A 13,556-nucleotide genomic window follows, 5' to 3' on the forward strand; every position below is an offset into this window, starting at 1 on the left:
CTGTGGATTTTGGAAACGAATTTGCCAAGTCTGCATCACTGGTTGTGTTTTATTCCTTGGCCCACTGGGATGCTGACGTGCCAATCTGAACCCAGATTAGACCACCAAAACGTACAATTTCTGCCCTGAATAATATATCTCTATTCACGCTGGAAGCCACCTGCGCTTGTCCCTATGTACCATCTCTAGTAAATGTCACTAAGGCTTTGTACACACTGTACCTTTGTAGCACATTCAAAGCACATGCTTTTCCTCAAAGAATTCTGGGCACTGTAGTTCACCCCTCAGTTACATTTCCCAGCAAACCTTAACAAACTGCAGCGCCCAGAATTCCTTGAGAGCAGAAATGTGCTTCTGATGTGTTTTAAAGGTATATAGCCTCAGTTACCCAGCTTTAAAATGGTAATAATATTGACTCTCCCCGCAGCAGGGCTGAAGCACTCAGCAATTAAAAGTGCTATAGAAAATATTAATAATAATTCAAAAGGGATTCAAAGGACACCACAGGGACCTGAGCACAAAGTTGGCACGAGTTCCATCCTGTTTCCCATCCCTCGGATAAGACCCTAATACCTCCTGCACTTGAAGCATTCTCCCCCCCTTGTTCCTTTGCCAACCTCTGCAAACAATTGGACTTCAGGGGTACAGATTAAAGCTGCGTAGCAGGTGGCAATCTAATTGCTATCAACCTTGTATCTGCATTTATTTTGTCATCTGAACTCGCCTGCAGCTGGCTCTCAACCCTGATTATTTTTTGAGCAATTAGTTTACAGGTTCAAAGAAGGTATAGGCTTCAGATCCTCAATTTGCATGAAACATACAGTACAGAACCAAAGGCGGCAGAGGCCTATGTGATTTGGGAGGTGGCAGCAAAGAGGAGGGCTTTGTACAGGTGCCATGTTTTGAATTGGGTGAAATATTTACCCAGGTTTCAAAGTAAGTGCCCTTTTCAGTCTATTCACAGGAAAGCTTTCATTGTATATATTGCCTGGTCTGGCCAACTGGTACCGGCTTGATACCAGCAGCTGAAAGAGAAGGATTATGCCAGCAAAAGGTGGCATATCCTCCATTGGGTTTGGGATGGTGCCAGCAAACAGCCAGCCAACTAGCAACTGTGAAGGCAGCACCACGAGTGGAACACATCCTTCTTTTCATCTACAGGAATAATGAAAGCTATTTCAGAAGACCGTGAAACAGCATAATTAATAACATTTTGTTTCCAGGACTTTAGGTGTTAAAAGCAATCTCCTGTTACGAGACGGGTGTGAGACTGAGCCATGGCAATTTAAAGCAGCATCATTAGGTGTTTCAAATGTGTGGCGTGAATGTGGCTCAAGTTGGGACAACACCCAATAAAAAGAATCAGGCTGGACATATATGAACTAATCCAGCAAGCTCTTCCCAGGATTCAGCCTGACAATTCGGGTGCAACAGAAGAGCTGAGCTGCTCTCCCAGGCTCAACAATAAGACCAAGTCTGAGAGCTGCAATTCATTCCATTTTAACACACAAGATGGCACCAAAGAACCATTTTAGCCCTATAGGAGTTTTTGCGCTGTTTGAGTGCAGTGGTGCAAGTCATCATTGCCATTCCTGGTTCCAGCTTGACAGATAAGTTTCTGTGTTGTACAGAGCTCTTTGGCATAGAGGAAGTGAGCTAATGCTGGTTTTAAGTTTTTGCAAGCACTGGTGGTCTTGCTTTGTAATCTCAGACCCCTGTTTGTATTCTCAGCAGCATCCCCAGCCATCTTTGGACATGCCCCATCTCCAAGAAACAGACAGTTGTCCAAACATAATGGGTGGGATCCAGTGATGACTGCTGAAGAGAGGTACTCTATGCCAACAGAACAGAATTGTTTTCCTCTCCCTTGTAGCATCCTGGGGTTAGGGTTGGGGTTGGGGGACCCTCTGGAGTCAATTTAGTTGGGGCACCGGGGAGAGTTCCCCCCCCAAACAGTCTAGATGTTTCCAATGAGAGAGAATGCCTGCGCAAATAACAGTAATTAAAAAAGCTGAATCATACAATCATAAATGAACATATTACAAACGGTTGAAGAAACAGGTGCAAAGTGTATGAAGACATAATAGTACAAAGTAGTAAGGTAATCTGCTAGTAGTGCATCACTAAAGGGTATACAAAAATTTGCAAATGATCAGTATGCAGCAGTCTAGTTGTCCAACTTTTGTAAAGGTCAATAATGATCAATGGGGAAATGTTCAGATAACCCATTTCAGGTGTTACAAATGTGAAATACACTAATTAGAGGGGTTGTAGTGCATATAATTAGTGCTGAGAGGGGACAGCTTTCCTTTGGTGTGTAAGCTTCTGTGATCGATACCTGCCAAAAATATTACACAGCTTCAACATTTGGAATTCAAAGAACAAAATATTTGTTGCTGTCAAAGACACTGTGTTTCTACTCCTGAGCGGTCGGTAGAACCAGCTTTAAGTGCTACTGCTAGAGGACATTGCTGATAGCCTAATGCTGCTAATGTACATCAGGGCATATGACTGAGCTAGTCAGTTTGAAACCAGATCTACATCTGATTGGCCTGCCCTAATCCCTACTTAAAAATCTGAATCCATGCCAGTCCTTGGAACAGTTCCAGCCTGAATCAAGCTTTCTTGTCTAAAGTGCATATCAATCAATTTGGAAATCCCATTTGATATATATTTTTGTGTGCTTAGTATTTCACTATTAAAACAGTGAAAGTAGTTTGAAAGGAAGAGAAAATTGTGCAAGTGGCCCATCAGCCTAGGATGTGTCTGTTGATGAAGAGCAGACCAGATTTTTCAAATGACAGCTATTCACTCTGAAGTGGACTGAAACATGCCAAGCATCTGATCTAATGACGCCAAGCAGCCATGGCATCGTTCCAAGAGGAAAGGAAAACCCAGTGTGAGAAATAACCGGCAGAGGGACGGTAAATTAGGACACAAGCTGCACAGACCTGCACAGCATCCAAAATGAATGCTGGCACCATACAAAGAGGGCACTGGATTCTCACCCATTCCCAGAGGCTTCATATGCCAGCTCAGAAGGCTTGCCCCGACCAAAGCCACATCGCCCGAATGAACAGGTGCAGCCCCACCCAAACAACAACAATAGAGGACAAAGGAGAACAAATAAGCATTAAATCCAACCACAGTGCTACTCATCCTAGTAATCAGAGACAGGTGGCATTGGCTAATTCTGCCAGCCATAGGACCCCCTGGCTGCACATATTGGTAGGGTATAAGCTGCTATTAAATTGATGTTACTTGCAGTCACTACTAAGTTATGTGGCACAGCATATCAAATACAATAAACAAATAATTTCATTTGTATGCCGCCTTTCCAAAGTTAAGACTGTGCTCAAGGCTGCTTACAACGTACAAAAAAAAAATACGTAAGTACAAACATAACGAAAGTAGTCATAAACAATAAACACAACGTCAAAAAGTACACAACCTGAACCTTTTTTAAAGAAATAAAAAACTGCATTGATTTAGACACTGCTTAAGATACGTTGTAACCAAATTTGGCACAATGGTCCCTAAGGTCAATAAGCAGTTTCCTGACTATATTTGGACACCATTTTGAAACTAAATAACAAGCTCAGTCTTTCAAAAATGCACTGATTAGGACAACTATTAAGGTATTCTAACAAAAAAAAATTTGCTACAGTGGTTCTTCAGATCAAGCAGCAGGTTTTGGTCCACAGGTAGATATCATTGGATGCCATTTTGAATCAAAATGGTGGACTGAACCTTTCAAAACTGCACTGATTGACAGTAAAGGGTTACTGTTGGTTTCTTAGAATTCCCAAATAATGCCAGCAGTCCCTACTAGTTAATTGTATGGAAAGCCAATAAGAGATTTCAAGTATAAACACTAGTAAGTAATAGTAACTTGGTTTTTACCCACCTTGAGGCTTTACAATAAGGCAGAACACAGATTTTAAAATATGTGTTTAGAACCACCCAGAGAAGCAGTAGGTCCTTTAGTTGTCAAATGTGTGATAAAGCTTAAGGGAGGCAGGAAAAAATTGTTTTAAAAAGAAAGCCAATTATTTGCATCAGTCTTCAGGTGCTCAGCCATGTTCCTGTGGGCACCACAAACCAGATACCACAGCAATCCTACAGCTGCCTACAAAAGGCAGACAGCTTTGGACTGAGTTCTCTGTCTTAGTAGCCAGCTACTGTTTCCTGCTGAAGATTGGCTCCACACACCTTGAAAGCTATTGGTTTTTGAGTAAACTCAACGTATGTTGAACTAATGGCAACTTTGTATGGATCACACTTCTGGTAAACGCACACAAGCATAAGCATTACAGAAAGAAAGGCTGGCTATTTCTGGGTTCCTAGGAAATCTTTGAGTAGCTTTGCAATATGGGTTTGATCTTTGTTCTCTGAAGAAACATGGCAAACTCAAAGATATGGAAACAACAGGGAAGAACAGGGAACAGATCTCCAAGAGGAGATAAGGTTTTTTCACTGTTTTGTAAAAGTAATTTTTGGAAAATTATTTTAAAATATTTTTTGGTGGGAAGAAGTAGCAAGTTCTGTTGAATTTAATAGAACTTTCCTCCCAGGTAAGTGGGGATAGGATTGCAGCCTAAATATCTGAGAATCAGAGGAGTTTCCACTGTGCAAATTCATCCCATTCAATCTGTGTTAAGTTCTCAGACTTGCTCTCATGTGGATCATTTTTATTTCTTGATCTAAGTCTGAAGGAAGCAGCTTTTGGTTGTTGAATTTGGTTGCCTTTGTGTGTGCTGACGGCTGGATTTTAATTTTTATTATGGGCAGGGGTCTTTAAAGCAGCACCAGATTTAAGTCACTGCAGGCAGTTCCTCAGCACAGGGTGCTGATTGGAGGGGGTGCAAAATGTAGAAGATCCATAATTGAGAAGATCCATTTGGAGGCACCAAATGTTGGCCTTGCACATGAAGCCATATTAAGAAAGATTGCATAAGTTTGCCCCTGTTAAAAGCTGGAAGTTACCTGGGCATATCTAGCAGAGGCATATCTAGGCTCTCTTGCACCCTTGAGAAGGAGACCATGACCTAGAAACTCAAAAACTTTGCTTTTCATCACCTTTTGCTTAGGTGGAGCACCTAGAGGGCTGCTGCCCAGAAAGCACTCAGGCGGGCTCCTAGCCACTCCAAGCCAGAGCAGAGAGGCACAACTTTTTGCTCTGCCACCCCACCCCGGGCCTGCCCCATAGGGGCCAGCTGCTAGGGGCCAAGGCACTTCCCTTCCCCATTATTATTTTTTGTTCAGAGGGCGTTCGGCTCTGCCACCCGGCTCCTCATAATGTTGCCTCTAGCCTGCACCCTTGGTGGGGGCCAACCTAACCAATCCCTAGGTACGCCTTGCCTGGGACTAAGCCCCATTGAATTCAATTAGATGTGCTTCTTAGTAGACATGCAGCCCTGCAAGGAAGTGCATTTAGGATTGCATGGTTACAGGGTCCGAAGCTCTTTGATTTAAAACGGCTGCCTCTGAAGTTCAGTGGACGGCCCCTAGTTCTTGAATTCTGCCAATAACGTGCCCATTTTGCTTTGAGGGAGGCCTTCAGAAATCTTAACAAACTGATCGTGATGATACAGTGAAGAAGATCCACAACCTCCAGGCTGTTCTTCCATGCCATGGTCCTGCATTAGTTTCCAATCCGCTTTCCCATATGTGGGGGGGGGGGACTCAAGCCCCACAACATGGGTTTGGGACTCAGGACTGACCCCCTTCTCTGTGTACCCAACTTTCTGTGCCCTAGGGCACTCTCTGAGCCTCTTGTCTGGGTGCCTGGGTGCAGGGCTCAAGGCGCAGGTTGCTTACCAACAAAGCTCCAGGGCAGCCTGTTGTCTCCTTAATTCCACAAGCTGCTTTCCTCACCCTGCACAGCTTTTTATTATTTTGTAGACATTGATCCTCGAGGTCTTTTTAACTGAAACTTTTTTTTTTAAGCTGCCATCACGTTTTATTGTGTGCTCAAATTTAGCACCATCCTTTATGGAAATCCAGGCGACCCCTCTGCTCTTTGTGAGCAGGTGCCTACGGGTTTGTGAAGCCAACTGTTGGTCAAACTCACAAGAGGACACTGTAAACGTGTTGGCTCCCCCTTTCTCCTTTCCCTACCTCCTGTGCTAGTGTGAAATCCAGTAGCTAACAAAGGTGGTGGTGAGAGCTGGGGGGGTGCGTGGGGGGGTGAATACTTAAAGACCCGCTTTTCAAGCCCACTTACACGTCTGGGGATGATTTTTGTCTTCTTTTTTAAAGAGCCTGTTTATAAAATCGGGGCAGAGGGAGTGGGGGGGTGGGAGCAGAGAGATGAGGGAGGACAAACGCACAAAAAGATACCTGTTTGGTTTGCAAAGGGCCTGGAAATCACCCGTGAGCGACCATATATAATTTGATTTGCTAGGCAATCTGCGAAGCGATTGCCCATCATTTATAATGTTCATTGAGCATTTTGCTTAATTGTGTCTCTTTTTGTAAAGGAAGCACAGCCCCCTCCCGGCTCCGGAGCGCACAAGTGGCCAGATTCCCATGGACCAGCCCGGTCTGCAGCTTTGCGAAGCTTTCCCAAGCGCTCCGGCAGGGGCGGGGCGAGGGAAGCGTTAATAGCTCCAGGCCGGCTGGACAGGGATGGGGGGGGGAGAGAGAGGGAGCGAGGCGGGCGGGGGGCAGCGAGCGAGAGCGGAGAGAAAGCAGCTCGCGCAGGTACGAGCATCCTCCGCCGCCGCCCCTCCTCCTCCCTGCAGCCCTTGGCAACCCGCCGCCTTTGCAGGTGCTGCCTTTTGAAGAGCGCCACCCCCTGCCCCTGGACGCTGCTCATTTCTTAGGAGAAGCGGGATTTATAGGGAGAGCCGCGGCTGATTAATCTGCGGGAGGCAAACAGAGGAAATCCTTCATGGGGGCGAGCGCGAGCACGCGCGCATCCCCAGAGCCACGAGGTGCTCAGCAGCTCAAAAGCCACTCCAATCTTCCATAGCGCTCAGGTGAGGGGCGCAGTGCCGGGCAGCTGCCGACAGGTGTCGCGCTGCGCGCGGCTTGGAAGCCCAGGGACGGAAAGAAACCTGTTGCAAGCGCCCTGAACTCGCCTGGGTGTAGTGGTGTGTTGTTATCATCAACGCCTCTATATATATATGAATCGAGCCTCCCGCTTTAGGAAGAGATGAGGATCTGTTGGATCACAAACCAAACTTACCGAGCAGCCCTCTCCCGGTTGATCTTGCTGAGCATCTCCCCAGCCTTTCTTCCCGGCGTTTGATCACTCCCGTTTGCCGAAGGAAGGAATCCGAAAGCGACCTGGTAGATCGGCAGCCTTAGCTGGACAAGGGCGCGCGATCCAGGATGGTGCTTCCTGCCTACTTGAGGAGGAGATCCGCCTTGAGTATCAAGCGTAGATGCAAATCCGCTGTGATATTTCAAGAAGACGCCCCCACCCCCAACAATAAGTTATTCGGCTTAGATATTGTTCGGCACAAAAATGTTTCGGTTGCCTCCTAAAAGCGGGAAATTTCCCCTTCCAGTGGCTGCAAGGAAATAAAAAGAGTTGATGAGCCATATACGTGTATATATATAGGCAGCAGCAGTGCGCCTGCGTTAAGCCGCTTTGCTGGCATGCCCCTCAGTGCACATCGGCCTCTGTGAGTGCGATAAATACACTAATGAAAGAACGAATCGTTCTCTCTCAATAATTTTAACCCGCAAAGAAGGTTGGGGAAGAGAAATGCACTTCACTTTGCCCCATTAATCGCCAAAATGTGTATAATTCTGAATGTAGATTGCCCCATACACGAAGCACAACCTGAACCTGCTCAGAGAGCTTCTCGCGGGGAGGGAAACACCCACCCAAACGGATTCGGGGGCCAAGCCCTACTTCAAAATGAGCCCTTTCGTGCTTCAGACGTGTTTCGGGGCGTGTGGAATAGCAAATGTACCGGAAGGCTTCCCCGACCCCCCAAAACAAGAACGAAGTTTCGCCACATGCTCAGAGGGATCTTATCCCCTCATAAACGTTACTTTCCATTGCACAGTCACAGGAGCCAGCATAGCCTGAGGCTGGAAGAGAGAGAGAGAGAAACCAAGGGGATGGCTTTAGAACTGCTGCAGGCCCGGCAGAGCGAGAGACAATTCTAACCGTTGATTTCACCCTCCGCTCCCCACCTCACTTCGCCCCTCCTCAGCCGTAGCCCCACATCTTCTTCGTCTCCCTCCCCCCCGCCGTCATTTGATTTGCCTCAGCAGCGCCTACAAATCGATGGCGTCCCATTTGTTACAGTTTTCCGAGGGTTCCGTGGAGAGAGCGGGGCGCGGGGGGGAAGGCCCTGCCTCCCTCCGTCCCTCCCTCGTCTCCAGGCGCACAAGTGGTGGGATTCCCATGGATGCGGCCTGCTCTGCAGCCTGGCCCTGGGGAGGGGGGAGGGGCAGGAGGAGACACGGCGACCCCCGGCTTGAAAGGCCTTGAAAAGAGGCTCTTTTATGGCGCATTTACCAGCCGAGGGCTGCTCAGGTACCAGCTCCTCGCCGAGGGCGCGCCGCGCCGCGCTAGGCCCGTGCTTGCAGGTGCGCCCGCAAAGTGGCCGCCTCGGCGCCTTTTGTGGCGGGCTTTTATTCGCGAGGGGCTTTTGTGTTCCTTCCCTCAGAGGCCGCTCCGCCTTGTTGTCCCATTAGCGCCGCCGGGCTGGGGGCGCCATACTGCTTTGTGGACGGGCCTCTGGCCTGCCCCATTGACTGTTTTCAGAGGAAGCTGCGACCATGGGGGGAAACAGCATGGAAGCCAGCTTAGCCCGGCCGACTCCCGTTTCTCTCAGCCCCCAGGATTACAAGGCGTCGGAGCAGGGGAAGAAGGGGGTCAAGGCACCCAGAGAGGTTGCCAGCACCCCCTACAGAGAGGAGAGAGACCAGTCAGATTTCTCTGAGAAAGAACTCAGTGGAACTCCAAAGCCTTATTAGATTACTGGTGGGCCTAAATAAATATATCCTCTCACCAATTCTGCTTATATGATTCCAGCAGGTGCACCAGACCTGATATCTGTATCTATTTCAGTGGCCTCTCCCTCATACCTTAAGTGTATGAGGCAGCGGAGAATGTGGAAACTGTCTGTGCATGTAGAAATATATAATGCAACAGTAAGGGCACACCTACTGGGGATGGAGAAAAATAGGTGTGACTTCACAGCAGATGCTCACACAGCAAATGAGCTTGTGAATGTTGCCATGCAGGGTGTTCACTATTCAGTTTGTGCCCTTTTTTCCTATGTGAGTCCATCAAGAAAAGAATTGGCAATACAATGCTAGCCTACAGCTGCCTACACAGAAGTCCCACAGGGACCAGTGTGCCTTACTCCCACTGAGTCAGAAGACCATGAGAAAGCCCTTGCTGGGTCAAACCAAAGGTCCATCTAGTATACATCATCTCTGTTGCATACAGAGGCCAGCTGTAGCTCAGTGGTAGAGCAACTGCAGAAGGTCCCAGGTTCAGTCCTTGGCATTTTCAGGTAGGTCTGGCAGAGACTCCTGTATGACATCCTGAAGAACTGCTGCCAGTCAGTGTAGACAAAACTGAGCTAGATGGATCAGTGGTCTGAGTATAAAGATGCCTCTGGGACGCTCAGAAGTAGATATGGCAATGAAAGCAAAAGAACTTCCCCCAGCAACTAGTTTTCTGCCACCAACTGGTGTTCAGTGGCAGAGTGCCTTTTGAGTCTGAAGGCCACATTTAGTCATCGTATCTGCAACTGATTGATCTGTCTTCCATTAATCTCCTTTAAAAGCCACCTAAGCAAGTGATTGTTACCACAGTGTGCAGTTAATTCTATAAAATGTGTACTGAGTTAAGAAATGCTGCCTTGGAGAAAGTGGATGGAGGAATATCTATATATCTCATAATACTGAAACCTGGGGTTATCCAATAAAGCTGAATGTTGGATGATCCAGGGACAGACAAAGGAAGTAGTTCTTTACACTCTGCATTGGCAGACTATGGAATCTGGTGACCTTGGATGGCTTTAAAAGGGGATTACACAAGTTCATGGAGGAAAAAGCTATTAATGACTACTAATCATGACCGCTGTATATTAGCTCCTGTATTGGAGGAAGTATGACACTGAATACCAGTTTCTGGGAAACTCAAGCCTGCTTGTGGGCTTCTCATAGAGGTTAGGTCCCTCTGGGAAACAGGATGCTAGTCTGGATAGGCCTATAGTATGATCCAGCAGGACTTGTGTCATGCTCTTATGCTTTCTTTTTTTTCTATCTCAGATCTTTTGCTAAATCTCCTGAATGAGTCTATGTTCCAACATTATAGAACCTCCCTCTATCCACTTTCTCGACAATATTGCATAAATGTATACACCTCTACCATGCCCTGCTTTTTTCCGGACAATACGTATACAGTTATCCCTGGTTCATTAAGTTGAGTCACCTACTGTTTCATAGTCCCATTGTGCAGCATTTTGAGATTTTCCTCCAATGTAAATAAAAGCTTAATTGATGTAGGTCCACCCCATACAGGTAGAAAATTATAACTACAAAGTCATCCCTCAAATGTAGGAGATAATCAAATTTCTGACCCTGATGCCAGTAGTCTGTCTTGTATTACCTGGAATCTGAACACTCATGCTTTCCTAAAACTGTGACCCTTTCCAGATGTTTAATCTTACTTAGACATTTTATTATTGTCACCTGATCATAAATTTCATACTGTACACATGTCTAATCAGAAGTTCCCATTTCCTTGTTACGTAGGAATTACTCTCATGTAACTTGGTATAGGACTGCAGCTAATTTGTTGATCTGATGCATTTTACTTGATTGACTAGCAAACATGAAACTTCTAAAGAAAGTGCATACTTTACTTTATTTTGCACCTGTATAGATTGCAAATGCATAATCTTAGAAGAGGGCCTCATCTTGCGTATGAAAGGAAAGCAATATTGAACCTTCTATATGCATTTTTGTATTAATATTACAAATAATTAAAAATAATGGATTTTAAAAGATAAAGTGTTTTTTTAAGGAATCACTTATTTCCCCAGGTTTTCCATTCTGTATTCGGCTCTGAAGACTTAAGGCTTAGCAACATCAGGAGGGCCACAATTTCCTCACCGATGAACTACTAGAGGAATATTTTGCTTTGCCTCCTAATGACAGTACTTTGCATAGGTGGAAATAATACACTGTCCAACCCTTGGTAATCACACCTACTGGTCTAGACCTAGTGTGCCATTTAAAATTTACCTCAGCTTTGCTACTGTAAAGACTTCCATATTTGGGTGGGTTGTCTACTTCTGCGCTTTGCCCTACTAGCAAGTTCCAGTGCTAGAGGCAGGATTCCAATGACTGTCCTCTTTTATATTTTCAAAGAGAGAGCATTACTTGATTGTCCTAGTACACAGGGTGAGTTGCACTGAACACAAAATATCTTACTATGCAATCCTATGCATGTCTACTCAAAAGTAACTTCCATTGAATTCAAATGCATATATTCCCAGGTAAGTGCATAGGAAGTCTAATTGCTTCTCAGCAGATGTGTAGGATTGTGCTGTTAGTCTGGAAAGAATTTACTGAGAATGCAATAGTATACCTGCCAACTCACAAGCCCCACTGAGTTCAATAGATTTTATTTCCAGGTAATACGTATACCACATTGCATATATTTCCTATGTCCTAATAAAATCATTGGGGCTTAAACCCAAGAGTACAGTGGTACCTCAGGTTACATACGCTTCAGGTTACATACGCTTCAGGTTACAGACTCCGCTAACCCAGAAGTAGTGCTTCAGGTTAAGAACTTTGCTTCAGGATGAGAACAGAAATCGTGCTCCGGCGGTGCAGCAGGAGGCCCCATTAGCTAAAGTGGTGCTTCAGGTTAAGAACAGTTTCAGGTTAAGTACGGACCTCCGGAACGAATTAAGTACTTAACCTGAAGTACCACTGTATATGGTTGCAGCCTCCCTTAATCATACAAGGGGGTTCACGAACAAGGATCCTATCCTCAGATTTAGGCTACAATTTCATACTTATCTGGGAGTAAGTCACACTGAAGACAATAGATTGTGTTCAATAGATTCCACTTCTAGGAGGGCTTTGGTAGCTACTAGAGCAGCTGCTACATTTGCAAAGGGTCCCAGGTTCGATTCCCTGGTGTGTCCAAGTAGAACTGGGAAGGAAGAGCTGCCAGTCAGTGTAGACAGTGCTGAGCTAGGTAGACCAATGGTTTGACTCAGCATAAGGAAACTGCCTATGTTCCTGTGTACCAAATTATCCATTCTGAGGGCAAACCTAAAATACCTCACCCTGGCAAGGAGGGTGGGAAGACATATTAAATCAATGTAATGTATAAGCCCTTGGGGTAGGTTGTGAAACAGTTATGTGATAACATCTTTGATACAAAGAATTATACTGCAGAGAAAAGAGTCTGGTGCATGGTGGCAAAACACTGATTGGCTATCACAAGACTCTCTTCCTCCATCCCAGTCAGGGCCCACTCTACCAAGAGACAAATTGAGGCAGCTGGTTTTGGGTGTCACTGAAAGCAAAATGGTTAGTTATTTAGTGTGTTATTGTTCTTTTTTCGGTGCCACAAAGGGGGAGAGGCACTTGGGGAAATTGTTGCCCCAGATGCTAAAATAACTTGGCTGTATTTGAAGGAGGGCAGGACACTCTAATTTACGGTAATGCAGCAAGATATCCTGGGCTGGTCCTTGTCCCAGTGGTGCTCGGAGTGAGCAAAAGTCTAGGATCCCACACTGCAGAATTGAGAGGCCTTCAAATGCAGCAGGGCTGGCTTACTGTATTTTAAAGTGAATGACCTGATGCACATTAGGGAGTCACTTATAACATAGCTAATACCTAAGTGCTGCACCCGACCCTTTCTGTAACTTTGCCACTATTTATGAAACTGATTCAGCTGCAGGCAAAATTGAGCCAAACAGGAGAAGAACAACCCATTATCCTGAATATAATAATACAGTATCAGAGCTGAGTATGTGTGGATCTGTGTGCATCATCTATCCACTCTTTCTTTAGATGGAAATGCTATCTTGACTGTAGGCTAATCTCTACAGTGAGAGACCCAAGTCCAGGTGTAAGATTAGACATATGCAGCCCAATCCCACACACTACTTGATAAGAAGTAAGCCCCATTAAATTCATTTGAGTTTACTCGCATGCATTGTGCATAGGATTGCAACATTAAGGCACACCTAACTGGGAATAAGTTCCATTCAACAGCATTGGGTTTACTTCTGAATAGATGGAGATACGGTTGCACTGCCCATCATTTGGAGCTGTGGGATATGAGAGGTAGCCAATGTCTCCTCTTCATTAGAGTCTACCAGGGCCCGTAGCACAGTGAAGAAGTGCCAGAAATGGAATCATGGCTAGATTTAAAGGGTTCTTCCTGCAGATAGCTCCAGCTTGGAGCTGGATTGAATAATTTTCTGTTTCTCTCTGGTATTCTCTAACTCCATCTTGGCTGTGAATTCTGCTCCCTGCCTTGCAGGCCTTTCCCCACGTAGCCTGGGAGGGCAGGGCCCTGATTAATTCCAGCTACAAATGCTGTG

General features: G+C 45.7%; 1 protein-coding gene across 1 annotated transcript in view; it reads right to left on the bottom strand.

The window, feature by feature from the left end:
• PIP4K2A (phosphatidylinositol-5-phosphate 4-kinase type 2 alpha) overlaps positions 1-7,548 on the bottom strand; it is a 177,861-nt gene extending 170,313 nt beyond the window's left edge. Inside the window, exon 1 of the mRNA XM_083579941.1 lies at positions 7,193-7,548. The gene's annotated coding sequence lies outside the window, so the exon portion shown is untranslated. The remainder of the gene's footprint in view (positions 1-7,192) is intronic.
• Positions 7,549-13,556: the final 6,008 nt, after the last annotated feature.

This window comes from Podarcis filfolensis (genome assembly GCF_964270895.1).
Source record: "Podarcis filfolensis genome assembly, chromosome: 12".
NCBI classification, from domain to species: Eukaryota; Metazoa; Chordata; class Lepidosauria; order Squamata; family Lacertidae; genus Podarcis; species Podarcis filfolensis.